Below are 15,125 nucleotides of genomic sequence, written 5' to 3' on the forward strand. Positions count from 1 at the left end.
ACAAAATTTCAAAAACAAATAAAGATGTAAACAAATAGAACTGTAATATGAAGGTGAAATGAATAAAAGCAATTTATAATAAAATAATAAACATTTCAATATACAAATTCCTTGGCATGACTATACTAGATCACATAATGAATGAAATGCTTGCAACTACTTATAGTGAACAAGTCTGGATTTAAGTGAGTAACAATATTTAATTGAATATAATCAGTATCTTTTCTTTATATTTAACCATTTGAAATAAGGATTAAGTGTATTCCTATACATACATACAGAACCACCATAATTATAACAGCTACTGATGACGTCTTACACAAGTGTGCCATATTGGTTATTTATATACCACACATGGTGTGTCTGTTAGTAAAATGATTTTTTGAAATGACGAACAACTCTTGGGAAAGTTCTGAACAAAACAATGTATAATCGTCCTTTGATTTATCCAGTGTTTTCAATTTTGGAAAATTTAGTGTATAGTAAATCAAGGCAAAAATATTTTATATTTATGTTTTTCTTTCATGTATACATGAATGTCCAGCAGGTCATTTGAAAGCCATGCAATATCTGCAACAAGTGTTCATTTGCTGGCAGAAGCCTTGTTTCTCTGGCCTGTATATAGCCAATACCATTGAATCTCATCCCCCACCATTGCAACAGCTAAATGTGTCCCATGAATTTCCAAATGCCCCCAGTGAGTGGGCCTCTTCTGTTGAAAACCACAATTTTAGATTTTAGTGGACCTTTTCATAACTGAAAACCATCAAACAAGTTATGAGATCTGTCCAGGATTTCATCAGGGCTGAGGAAGAAATTGTTTGACAGAGGAGTAGTAGTAAGAAAGAATAAAATTGTTTCCTGCTTGCACCCTATAGAGTTTAGTAGGTTTTAACAAACGATTAACAACATATTAACAATGATGCTAGCAACACTAGAACAATGGTCAGTAAACAGCAAGTAAAAGGACTTTCAGGTAGAAATAAACTCAGTATGTTTAAGGAATAGTAAGATGGCTGGAATGACTGGAGTGTAATGCCAGTATAGAAAGTAAGAGAAAGAGTGAAAAGATGTGAGGTCAAAGAGCAACTAGATTATGTAAGGCCTTGGACAAGAGTTTAAATTTTCTTTTAAATACAATGGGAGACAGAGCTACGACATGAACTGATTTGTGTTTATAAAAAAGCATAAAAGTTATACTGATCTGAAGATTATGGATTGTAAGGAAATAAGAATGGCTGCAGGGGAATATTTAAAAGGCTATTTCAATCTTCTAGGCAAGAGCTGGGGCTAGGGTGGTAGCAATCAAAAACTAAAACACATCTAGGAAGTCAGGGTGATTGTACTTCCTGATGAACGGGTGTGGATGGGAAAAGGAGGGAAGCCATAATGGCTTTGACTGACTAAAAGAATGACGAAGCCCTTGACTGGGGTAGGGAAACACTTGAGAATATAATTTGATAAACCGTTAAAAAGACAACTGTTTTCCCCTTTTATTAAAACATGTCTTATTAGGAGGAAGACAAACGTGTCATGTACATAGTTGAGGACTCCCAGTTAGAAAATAGCCATCTCGGGACCAAGCATGGTGGCTCACGCCTGTAATCCCAGCACTTTGGGAGGCCAAGGTGGGCCGATCACTTGATGCCAGGAGTTCGAGACCAGCCTGGCCAACATGGTGAAACCCCATCTCTACTAAAAATAAAAAAACCAGCCAGATGTGGTGGCACATGCCTGAAATCCCAGCTACCTGGGAAGCTGAGGCATGAGAATGGCTTAAAGCTGGGAGGTGGAGGTTGCAGTGAGTCAAGATCGTGCCACTGCACTCCAACTTGGGTGACAGCGAGAGACTCTGTCTCAAAAAAAAAAAAAAGAAAAAAGAAAAAAGAAAACAGTCATCTCAGAATCTTCACCATCACCGTCATTAATACCTTTAAGCATAAACTGGGCTAAATCTACCTTTAAGCAATTTCCATCTGAGATTCAAATCTAAATTTTGCCTCTCCATTGTTCTTAAACCAGGATTTCGACATAATTTCTTCATCTGTAAAACTTTCATAAGAATAACTAATTTCACAAGATAGTATGAGAATTAATTATTGAATGGTTACATAAGTCTCAGCAAATATTAAAACTGATATTTCAAGGGCTGCTATTAAAATGGAAAAGTGCTTTTTTGCTATCTCTGGATTCAGCAGGAGAAAAATTAACAATCATATGCTCATTCTCATTAAATCTGGGGAACAATTATGGAACTCTATGTGCCAGACACAGGTGTTGGGGGGAATTGTGCGTGGGTGGGCATAACGATGAGCCAGATGGGCATGGCTGCTCTCCCAAATAAGCCCCCAAGTTGTTGTCCATACATGGAAACAAAAACTGAAAGCAACCTGAATTAGGACTGAATTTAGACGAATTGAGGTGAACAAAAGTGTCAAAGTATTATATCTGTCCAAATTGTTGCAGCTCCTTCAAGGCGCCATTTTATTTTCTGGCAGAGGCCAGATATCATTTTTCTTTTTAAAGTTTTAAAGTGTCCTGAGGCTCCCAGTTTCCAATGTGGATGTGCCCCTTTTGGGCACTGCTAGAATGAACACACACATTAGTTCAGGCTCTGTGGGACAAAGTTGAACAAGGGAAAGAAAGGCCCAAATCACAAGATAAGGTTACATTTGGTCTGATGGCAAAGGAAGAGGCACAGCATGAGGGCAGTTGGGATTCAGTGTTGGGAAAGGAGGTAATGATGGGTGACAGAAGCAAGCAGATGAGGGTACCAGAAATCATTTAGTCTATTACACTATTTTTCCTAGGGCTGGCTGTTGGGGGAGCTGGCAGTGGAGTGGTTAACTTGGGAGAAACAGGATTTTATTGAGTCTCTCTAAGGTGCTACAGCAGTGAGGTTTTCTCCTCTATTCCTCTTTTCCATTGCTTTACTAGTCACCCTTCCTGCCCTTTGCCTACTTTTCTCAGTGGTGAAGCTGGAGGAATCAAACATAACCAAGAGAAAGCACCCACCAGTGGTACTGACTGATTAAAATCTTCCCTAGTGAGCCATTCGGCCTTCACACCTCACCTCCTCACACAGGGATTTGGAGCCTCAGGAAATCCTTTGATAAACAGACTTCTTTTTGTCTAAATGAAAGCAACAAGGGGACAAAACCGAGACCTTAGAGGGAGTTGCAATCTATTCTTAACCTCTTTTGCAAGACAGCTTGCTTGGGCTGAGAAGATAAGTAGCGTCTGTTCTGAGCTGTTACTCATAAGTATTAGGTTGGGTTGAAGAAGCGACCATGTGGAAAGGGGGAGTAAATTAACTACACAAGTAAGTTTTCCCTTAATATTTCTGAATTACTTCTTCAATTCTATGAAAAATTAACAGCCTGCTGGACCTGTGCAAATTGTTAGGGGTCATGGTATGGCTGACAGAGATTATTACAAATAAAGTGCTTGCCTCTGGCCAAAGTTCACACCAGGCTTGTACATTCTTGCAGAATATTTGGCTATAGCAGGCCCCTTCAGTCTGAAGACCAAATGTATCTTTTGTACATCCATGGCAGCATGCATGAATTTGCTTAATGAGGCCTGGGGCTGTCGGTGTTATCTGGGCATAGGGCTTAATCAGCTGCACACAATTAGACACAGAGCATGTGCCCAAGAAGTGTTGGGGTGGGGACTCCAGTGTTATTTCTTTGCCTTATTCCACTGTCCCTATACTCCCCTGCCCACACACACATACACATTCCCTGATACATCTTCCCCGCTCCTCATTCTTACAGCTGTTTATTGGCCCATGCCTGCACTCCCTCGGGCTCCCTTAGACTATCTCAATACCATCCCAGTTGATCTTGCTGCCTCTGGTTTCTCCTCAGAAGAGCCCTCTCACTGCTCACTGGATGCTCACTGTAAATCAGGCATTAGGCCAAGTACTTCACATGTATTATCTCATTAACTTCAAAACAACCCTGTGAAGATGCCCAATTTACAGATGTGAAAGCCAAGGCCCAGGGAGCTTACGCAAAATGCCCTAGGAAACAGAGATAGTTGAGGTGGAATTGGCATTGCACTCAAGACTGCCTGATCCCCAATCCTGAGATCATAACCATCACAAGTTCTCTAGTTCACCTTTCACACTGATCTTTGTAGTATGATCTTTGTAAAGCACACTTAGTACCATGTTATTCACCTCCTTAAAGCCTTCAATCATCCACCCCATTACCATGCCCTTAAATCAAATTAAACCATTTGCCTCAGATATTCAGACTGTTTCCATGAAATTGTTGTAGTTTCCCAACTTTGCTTGGCTCTAGTTTCTTATTCCATTTCAGTTCTGCCTAGGTCCCAACCTGTGGGATGTTTCTCTTCTATTTTTTCTGTCTCCTATCTGCTTGGATTTGACAATTAAGCTCAGCTTTTCCAGATTTGACTCTCGTAGCCCTCTAAGTACTTATGTGTCTCCCTTTTCTGATCTTGGTTTCTTTAAGCAAATGGCCCCTCATAGGACTCCTTGGGCTTCTGGGATCTCATCCTGATATTTGTTCCATCAATGTTCCCAAATGTCCACATGCCAAAATTTAGCTCCATGGATTGATGGAGTCCTTGACACTCTGACTCCAAATGAGTTTTCCAGCCTCACTTTGTGCTTCTTCCTTAGGGTATATAAGCCTTTTAAAATGATTTTTTAAAAATAACGTTCAGAAAATTATCGGCTATTATATGTTTAAATATTGTGTCTATACTGTTATTTCTCTTTTCTTCTTCTGAGACTTCAATTAAATGTAAACAAATCTTATTATGGAGTTCTCTATGTCATTTATTCTCTCTTCTGTGTTTTCTATCCTTTTTTTCTCTCCATGTTTCAATCTGGATATTTTCTGACCTACGTACTAGTTCACTAAATCTCCCTTCATCTGGAATGCTTATACACTGCTGGTGAGAATGTAAATTAGTACAATCTCTATGGAAAATAGTTTGGAGATTTCTTACATAACTAAAAGTAGACCTACCATTTGATCCAGCAATCCCACTACTGGGTATCTACCCCCCAAAAAAGAAGTCACTATATCAAAAAAGACACCACAAAAAAGACATCACTGCATGTTTATTATAGCACAATTCACAATTGTGAACGTTGTATTTGCAAAACTGTTGTAAGAAGTAATTTGAGGTCTAAATTAATGTTATTGTCCTCCAGAGAAGATTTATGTTTGATTCCATCAAGTGCTTGTTGGCACTAGCAATAGGGAATCACTTCAATTCAAGTCCAGTGATGGGGTGATAATTCAAAGCTGAGCTAGAGTCTGAAAAATGAATATCTTCTTTAAGTCCCCTTTAGGGACCCTAAAGGAGACTCCAATCCCTGTCTACCCAGCCCTTCAAAGCTTGTAATAATGTTGCTCAATGTCTCAAGTACTTAGTCTCCTCCTGAAATGAGAAAACACCCCAAGAGAAAACAAGGTCCCAGTGATGGTCTTACTTTCTGGAACCTCTGTTTTCACCCCATCTTGGCACTATAATTTTTCACTCTTTTTTTTTTTTTAGTTTTCTGATGCCTTTATGAAGATGGTTTTTATATTTTGTCCAGCTTTGTTAATTGTCACGAATGAGAGGGTTGGTTTGACTTTTCTACTCCCTGATTATCTGAACTGCAGTGAAATCATATCATTTTATGGGCTCCTGGCTTTCATTATAGAGAATTTCACAGAGGTCTCACCCTCCAAAAATCTACAGTGCAAACTGGAAATTGCTGACAACTCTGTCATTTAAAGGATACAATTAAGCCCATATTGAAACAATATAAACAAATACATTTACATATAAGCAAACTAGTTACAGTGCACCAAGATTTCCACTAACCCTCATTTTGCTCATAGCACAGGCTTCCTTATTCCCTAGTTATATTAACCTTATCTTACAGCTTTGTTTAATGAAGCATTATAGTATTTTGCCATGTTGGTTACTAGTAACCCACTACCCACAATATTTAAACCTCAGGATCCATTTTACAAAATATAAACACATGGAGGGGGGGTGGATATACAGCAAATTGAGATTTTTCAGCAGTCACTGGTCCCAAATAGAGTGTAGGTCATTCTGCTTCAAGGGATTCTTAGGCTATGAAGATACTGGTAGAATGTGGAAGACATACAACAATTAATCTTCTTTGAAAGTACATTTAAATCTGAGTTAGCAAAATGGATTAAGGACTTAAACCTAAGACCTGAAACTATAAAAATTCTAGAAGATAACATTGGTAAAACCCTTTTAGACATTGGCTTAGGCAAGGATTTCATGACCCAAAACCCAAAAGCAAATGCAATAAAAACAAAGATAAATAGCTGGGACCTAATTAAACTAAAGGGCTTCTGCATGGCAAAAGGAACAGTCAGCAGAGTAAACAGACAACCCACAGAGTGGGAGAAAATCTTCACAATCTATACATCTGACAAAGGATTAATATCCAGAATCTACCACAAACTCAAACAAACCAGTAAGAAAAAAACAAACAATCCCATGAAAAAGTGGGCTAAGGACATGAATAGACAATTCTCAAAAGAAGGTATACAAATGGCCAACAAATATATGAAAAAATGCTCAACATCACTAATGATCAGGGAAATGCAAATCAAAACCACAATGCGATACCACCTTACTCCTGCAAGAATGGCCATAATCAAAGAATTAAAAAACAGTAGCTGTTGGTGTGGATGTGGTCAACAGGGAACACTTCTACACTGCTGGTGGGAATGTAAACTACTACAGCAGCTATGGAAAACAGTGTGGAGATTCCTTAAAGAGCTAAAAGTAGAAGTATCATTTGATCCAGCAATCCCACTACTGAGTATCTACCCAGAGGAAAAGAAGTCATTATTTGAAAAAGATACTTGCACACACATGTTTATAGCAGCACACTTCACATCTGCAAAATTGTGGAACCAATCAAAATGCCCATCAATCAACGAGTGGATAAAGAAACTGTGGTATATATATATGCGATGGAATACTACTCAGCCATAAAAAGGAATGAATTAACAGCATTTGCAATGACCTGGATGAGACTGGGGACTATTATTCTAAGTGAAGTAACTCAGGAATGGAAAATCAAACATCGTATGTTCTCACTGATATGTGGGAGCTAAGCTATGAGGACACAAAGACATAACAATGATACAATGGACTTTGGGGACTTAGGGGGAAGAGTGGGAGGGGGTGAGGGATAAAAGACTACAAACACACTGCAGTGTATACTGCTCGGGTGATGGGTGCACCAGGATCTCACAAATCATCACTAAAATGCTTACTCATGTAACCAAATACCACTTGTACCACAATAACTTATGGAAAAATAAAATAAAATAAATAAATAAAATAAATCTGAGTTAGAATAATAGTTTGGAATCTAGAATGGAAAATAAAGCCATCAGTGAAAATACCAGAAAGATTGCTAAATTTGGAGGTGAATATCTGAAATGGTTTTTCCTCTAGATAGATATTAGTTTTTTAGTATAAATAATTTATAAATACTTAAAATCATATTTGGTTTAAAATTTTAAAATATTTCTGAAAGTACATTTGGATTATTTTATTTTACTATCATTCAATTTCCCTGTAAATAGTTATGATCAGTATTATATGATAATACATGAGACAATATTTTTTTAAAGAAAAACTATCTTACCTCTCAAGTTAGTTTTTCTCTCTTTTCCGTCAGAATCTAACTCAAAACTTCAAGATTACTATACTATAGTATTCTCCTACTTAAAAACAAACAAACAAAAAACACAATAGCTTTTTCTTGAAGGGGGAAGCAACATGCCCCATCACATTAAAACTTTCTTATTGATGGTTCCCTTAATCTACAATTGCACCAGCCCATCAAAAATCAATTATGGATCTCCCCAACAGTTCTCACACTTGTACTCTTGAGAGCTCCTAGAGAAAATCTTACAACACACAAATATTTGCAACTGGAAATCCAAGACCTCTAACCTCAGCTGGATCATCAACTCTTTCTCCCACAGCAGTGATTTCAAACTTTCACCAATCTTATTAAACCTTCAACCCACAACCTTAACTCTCAGCAGATAACTTTTCCTCCTACTTCACAGCAGAAACTTAAGCTATCCCCTGAGTAACAGCAAATTTTTACCCCAGGGTTTTTTATCAATATTTTTTCAACTTTTTTATTGTGGAAACCTTTAAACATACACAAAACTAGAGGGGGATGGTATAATGAACCCTCATGTATGTATCATCCAGCTTCAATAATTATCAACTCATGGCCAGTATTGTTTCATTGATCACACTGATTGCAGTTTTTTTTAAACTGCCTTTTAAATCATTCTTTCTTACTTTCCTCCCATCATTTGTCTCAGTCCATTTTGTGTTGATATAAAAGAATACCTGAGACTGGGTAATTTATTTTTAAAAAAGAGATTTATTTAGCTCATAGTCCTGCAGGCTGAGAAGTTCAAGAACATGGCCTTGGCTTCCGGTGAGGGCTTTTGTGCTGCATTACAACATGGTGGAGGAGGTAAAGAGGTCCAACCAAGAGGAAAAACATTGCTTTATAACAACTTGCTCTCTCAGGAAATAATCTATTCCCTCAAGAACTAATCTAGTTTTGCATTAGCAAGAACTCACTACCAGGAGAACAGCATCAAGCCATTCATGAGGGATTGAGCCCTATGACCCAAATACCTCTCACTAGGCCCCATCTCCCAACACCACCACAATGGGGATCAAATTTCAACATGAGTTTAGATGGGGACAACAGACCACATCCAAACCATAGCATCACTGTAAAAGAAGTTTCCTTTCTGAGATTATTCTCTGTATCAAGATCTGGATCCTATCCCTTCCAGCCTCTTCAAACATTTGCTGTATTTAAAACATTCCCTGTATATTAAGTGATTTCAGTCGGTATTTAAATATTATTAATTTATTTTTGTTTTAGGAATGCTGTGCTCTCTCTCTGTCTCTTGACGACACTGTATATCTTTTTGGCTAATATCCCATTTTTCATCTTCAATTTTTAGCCAAGAATCTAGAAAAGGTATTCCACACTCACTGTTTCTGTTGTATTATTCCCTCCCACACCTCAATTCAAGCAAAAGGATTTCCAGCCACACCATGCTGCTGAAACTGCTCTTATTGAGTTCAGTGATGCTAACTGATTTTGGTAAGCCTTCTCAACTCATGTCCTGCGACTTGTGAAACATTTGACATAGATCCGTCTCTGTGACTAGCAAAGCTTCCTTGAACTCCTTCTTCTCCTTGATCCCATGAGTACAGTTTAGCCTGTATTTCCTCCTACATTGCTGGCCTCTCCTTTCTGTTTCCTTCGCTGACTCTTGTTTCTTTCATGTGGGTGTTCCCTGGGATCTTTCCTTGGTTCTCTTTGCTTCTCATTTACACTATTTTGGAGCAATCTAACCCACTGCCTATGTCATCACCATCTGTATAGTTTTTCTCAAACATTTGGAATCAAATGCGATAATGATACACTAGGACCAACAATTTTTTAATTAAAAGATACGTTTCTATTTGTAAAATGAAAAATGCAAAATTATTACTAATGAACTAATGACAATAGTTTCATAACAGAGAAAGTGAGGACATTTGCAACCTTTCCTTTCCGTATGTCTATCTCACTGAATGTTGAATAACTTGAGTTTTAAGCAAAATCTCATATTTATCTGCTGCTTCTTCTTCCTCCTTTTATACTCATTTAGAAGGCCCTAATTCACAATTTTGAGATGTAGAAATGACGTCATGTGTTTGTTGCATTTACCAGTTTTGGATACCGGATTACAGATAGACCAAAAATTATGAAGAGAATTCTAACTAAAAATTAATGTTTTGTCAGATGCTAAGCTGAATCACATATCAGAAAAAATTAGAGAGATGAATGTTTTAGTTTGGGAAACAGCATTAAATATATTGCTGATCTATTCTTTGGTCATATTCCTCTCTGAAAATATTTCATCATATTCAGATGCAGTACTTGGAGGTGATTTAAAAATATGCTCCATGATAAATCAATTACTAGTTTTTTAACGATTGAAGAAAATCATCCAGTGTTGGGAAAGACTCAACTCTTGGAATTGAAAATTTTACATCACAATTTAGTCATCATAAGACATCCTATCTTATTATCACTGGAAAACCATGACTTTTGGTCCTGAAGTGACAAGATGTAATTGTTGAGTATCTTTCTAAGTAATTCAGCTTGAACAAGCCACTTAGAATCAGAGACTTAGTCTTTACTGGCATTATTTGTGATGAAGAGGTATTATTATCTCAACAGTCATTTCAAATTCTCATGTGACCAAATTCCCCCAACTCCCAGTTTAATTGAAAGCGGAAAAGCAGGCTTGAAATGATACATGTTCAGTGACCACATCTGAGTTGTCTTCACATTTTTCACTAAGAGGGGAGTGTTGTTATTCCTCATTTATAGATGATAAAACTGAGATTTAAAGAGGTTCACTGACTATGCCGTTGATTACACAGTAGCAAACTGGAACTTGACCCTCATCATTCTGACTCTAAGTGCTAATCTTTATCAATGTCCTATGCGATCTCCCATGAGAGTCCCACTGCATGTAGCCAGAGTTCTTTTCTTATTTTCTTTTTTTGAGACAAGTTCTCACTCTGTCACCCAGGCTAGAGTGCAGTGATGCGATCACGGCTCACTGCACCCTCAACCTCCTGGGCTCAAGCAATCCTCCCACCTCAGCCTCCCAAGTAGCTGGGACTATAGGCATGCACCACCATACCTGGCTAATTAAAAAAAATTTTTTTTTTTGTACAGCCAAGATCTCACTATGTTGCCTAGGCTGATCTCACACTTCTGGGCTCAAGTGATCCTCCTGCCTTGGCCTCTCAAAGTGTTGGGATTATAGACATGAGCCACTGTTCCTAGGCAGAGTTATTTTCTAAAACTCAAATAGAGCTGTCCCTTTCTTCTGGCTAAAATCTCTCCATATCTCTCCATAGCCCTGGGGGAAAGTACAAACTCCCCCTCATTCATGTAAAGTGCCTCTAAGTCTGAATCTTGCTTCTTTTTCTGTTCTAATTACTATGGTTGCATAACAACGCTCCAAAACCTAGTAGCATAAAACAACCATTTATTATGTTTATGAATTCTTTTGGTCAAGAATTCAGATAGGATGCAGACACAGAGAAGAAGGCTTATCTCTGCTCCACGCAGCATCAGCTAAGGCAGCTTGAAGGCTGGGGTCTGGAATCATCTAAGGCTTGTTCACTCACACATCTGGTGGTTGATGCTGGAAAGACTCCAACAGCTGAAGCTAAAATAGCTGGGGCTTCTCAAGCTCCTCTCTGTCTCTCTCTCTCTTCTCAAGCTCTCTCTCTGTCTCTGTGTCTGTCTGTCTCTCTCTCTCTGTCTCTCTCATCTGTCAGTGTGATCTCTCCAGCATGGCAGCACCAGAGCTCCAAGGTGTGTATAGCTAGGAAGAGAGCCAGGCAGACACTTTGGTAACCTAACCTCTGAAGTCACGTAGAGTCAGTTCTGTGTATCTTTCATTAGAAGTGAATCACTAAAGCTGGCTCAATATTCAAGAGGATTCTATGATCCTGTATGGGAAAGAGATGCTAATCAAATAGTCTCACAAATATATAATAAAGTACTGTGATACAAGGAGTTATGACAGCATAGATCAGGATACCTGAACTGGTATGAGGCATCCATGGCCCAAGGAAAGTGGGATTTGAGCTGGTCCACCCACCAATCTCTCTCTCCCATGGGCATCCAAAATAGCTTTATGTGTGTGTAGCATGACTCTAATGATTATTTACTCTAACTATTCATATTTGAGGACAAAGACTTTGTCTTATTCATCTTGATACCCCCTACATCTAGTACAGTGACCGGCATGTAAGCACATTCAATATTTGTTAAGAAGAAGAAAGTATTTTGGGAAATAAGAGTGACATTTGAAAGAACTTTCTTTCCATTTAAGTATGTAGGGAAAATCCCCCACGTTTCCCATTTTTGTGACAAGATCTTAGGAAGTGGGCTAACTCTACTTGGAATGGTTTTTCTTAACTAGCCAAGGAAGGAGTGTTTGCTTTCTTCCTGGTTGAACTGGCCTTAGCAAAATAGGCAAAGTTTCTTTTTCACGTTCTCAGTCTTTCCTTTCTCTGTCCCTGTGCAATTTTAAAGCATGGCTCCAATGTTTTCTGACACTCCTACAACTAAAAGGTGAAATCTATATCGCTTTCCTTTGAATCTGGGATCTGTGACTGCTTAGCCAGTTGAATATGACAGAAGCGATGTGCGAATTTCTGAGGCTAGGCCTTAAGAAATTGGAAGTTTCCACTGCTTGTCCCTTGAGATTATCACCCTCATAACCCAGCCACCATGCTATGAGGAAGCCCAACTACCTTATGGAGAGCCCAACATGAAGAGGAACCAATGGCCAGTATCAACTTGTCAGCTATATGAGTGAGCCATCTTGGAAGTAGATACCCTGGCCCACGTTAAGCCACCCCAGATGGCAACACATGGAGCAAAGACAAACTGTCCCCACTGAGCCCTGCCCAAATTTCATATTCATAAACAAATGAAATGATTGTTGCCTTTTAAGCCATTAAGTCTCTTAGTGGTTTTGTATACAGCAAGAGATAGAACATTCCCCTTCTTTGACCCCTCCTTTCCCCATCTTTTCCCTCCCTGTTAGTTTCACTTGCTTTTCCCCAAATCTGTCACTCAATCAACACATACTTTTTACTTCTTGGGAAAGGATTTGTTCAGTATTGTTATTCTTTTTATAAGATGAACAACTAAGACTCTATCTTGTTAATTTCCATATGGACTTAGTAAAAGCACAATACATTTTACTTATTTGGATTAGATTGATTTCAGTCACTTTCACCAGTTTTCTATTATTTTTAATAAAAGATGTTCACAGCACTCCCTATACCTACTAAATCAGATGTTCTAGAGTGGAGCCTGGAAAGCTACATTTTTATAAGCTTCCCAGGTAATTTTTACACATATCAAAATTTGAAAATCTTGCTGTACTGGTTATTTAAAGGTTGTTTGCTATTATTAAAAGCCCAATAATAGCAGATGTTGGTGAGGTTGCCGAGAAAAGGAAATTATTTTATACTGCTGTTGGGAATGTAAATTAGTTCAGCTACTGTGGAGAGCAGTTTGGAGATTTCCCAAGGAACTTAACACAGCTACCGTTTACCTAGCAGTACCATTACTGGGTACATACCCCAAAGAAAATAAAGTTTTCTACCATAAAGACCCATGTACTTGTATGTACATTGCAGCACTATTCACAATAGCAAAGACATGGAATGAGCCTAGGTGCCCATCAGTGGTGGATTGGATAAAGAAAATGTGGTACATATACACCATGTAATATTATGCAGCCATGAAAAAGAATGAAATCATGTCCTTTGCAGTAACATGGATGCAGCTGAAGGCCATAATCCTCAGCAAATTAACACAGGAACAGAAAACAAATATCACATATTCTCACTTATAAGTGGGAGCTAAACATTGGTTACTCATGAACATAAAGATGGGAACAATGAGTCATCAGCAAAGCCTGAGTCCTGTCCTCTCACTCTCCTCCCTGGCTAGCATGAGCTTCACCACTTGCTCCGCCTTCACCAACTACTGGTCCCTGGGTTCTGTCCAGGTGCCCAGCTACAGCACCCAGCCTGGCAGCCACGCAGCCAGCGTCTATGCAGGCGTGGGGGGCTCTGGTTCCCGGATCTCCGTGTCCCACTTCACCAGCTTCTGGGGTGGCATGGGGTCCGGGGGCCTGGCCATGGGGATGGCCGGGGGTCTGGCAGGAATGGGAGGCATCCAGAACGAGAAGGAGACCATGCAAAGCCTGAGAGACCGCCTGGCCTCCTACCTGGACAGGGTGAGGGGCCTGGAGACCGAGAATCGGAAGCTGGAGAGCAAAATCCAGGAGCACCTGGAGAAGAAGGGACCCCAGGTCAGAGACTGGAGCCATTACTTCAAGACCATGGAGGACCTGAGGGCTCAGATCTTTGCAAATACTGTGGAAAATGGCCACATCGTTTGACAGATCGACAATGCCCGTCTTGCTGCTGATGACTTTAGAGTTAAGTATGAGACAGAGCTGGCCATGCACCAGTCTGTGGAGAGCGACATCCATGGGCTCTGCAAGATAATTGATGGCACAAATGTCACTCGGCTGCAGCTGGAGACAGAGATCGAGGCTCTCAAGAAGGAGCTGCTCTTCATGAAGAAGAACAACGAAGAGGAAGTAAAAGGCCTACAAGCCCAGATTGCCAGCTCTGGGTTGACCGTGGAGGTAGATGCCCCCAAATCTCAGGACCTTGCCAAGATCATGGCAGACTCCCGGGCCCAATATGACAAGCTTGCTCAGAAGAACCGAGAGGAGCTGGACAAGTACTGGTCTCAGCAAATCGAGGAGAGCACCAGAGTGGTTACCACACAGTCCGCCAAGGTTGGAGCTGCTGAGATGACGCTCACAGAGCTGAGACATAGAGTCCAGTCCTTAGAGATCGACCTGGACTCCACGAGAAATCTGAAGGCCAGCTTGGAGAACAGCCTGAGGGAGGTGGAGGCCCGCTAAGCCCTGCAGATGGAGCCATCATTGTTGTTTTCAAAGATTATCTTTGGGAGAGTTTGGGAGGTATCATACTTACATGTCTTTGAGGGCAAGCAAGTTGTTGTATGCTGGTTTGCTTATTAAATCAGGTAGGCAGTTGTTGCCTATAGAATGCTCTTGGCTCCAGGCATCAGATGGAGGATTGCAGTTACTTACAGGAGACCAGAGTAAGTTTAAGCAAAATATTCTTCAGTATTTACCCACCTGGCTTCAGGTACACACATGCACATGCAAGAGACAGGACATAATGGCTCATCTGGTACATGTTCTGGCAAATGGAGTAAATCATTGAATCTGAGCCTCTTTAGAACACCCACAACTGGGGATCTTCATATATTTGGAAGAAGATGCCTACAAGGAAATCCCAGTAAACATTTGGCCAAATTCCCCTGGTTTCTTCTGGGAATATTAGGGGCCTGACATCCTACTTCAATATTGAAGCAGATGTACTGGCTTATGGGCTGAAAGCTTGAAAAG

General features: G+C 39.7%; 1 pseudogene; it reads left to right on the forward strand.

The window, feature by feature from the left end:
* Nucleotides 1-11,439: 11,439 nt before the first annotated feature.
* On the forward strand, nucleotides 11,440-14,612 carry LOC100991784 (keratin, type I cytoskeletal 18-like; annotated as a pseudogene).
* The last annotated feature ends 513 nt before the right edge of the window (nucleotides 14,613-15,125 follow it).

The sequence above is a fragment of the Pan paniscus genome, chromosome X (assembly GCF_029289425.2).
Source record: "Pan paniscus chromosome X, NHGRI_mPanPan1-v2.0_pri, whole genome shotgun sequence".
NCBI classification, from domain to species: Eukaryota; Metazoa; Chordata; class Mammalia; order Primates; family Hominidae; genus Pan; species Pan paniscus.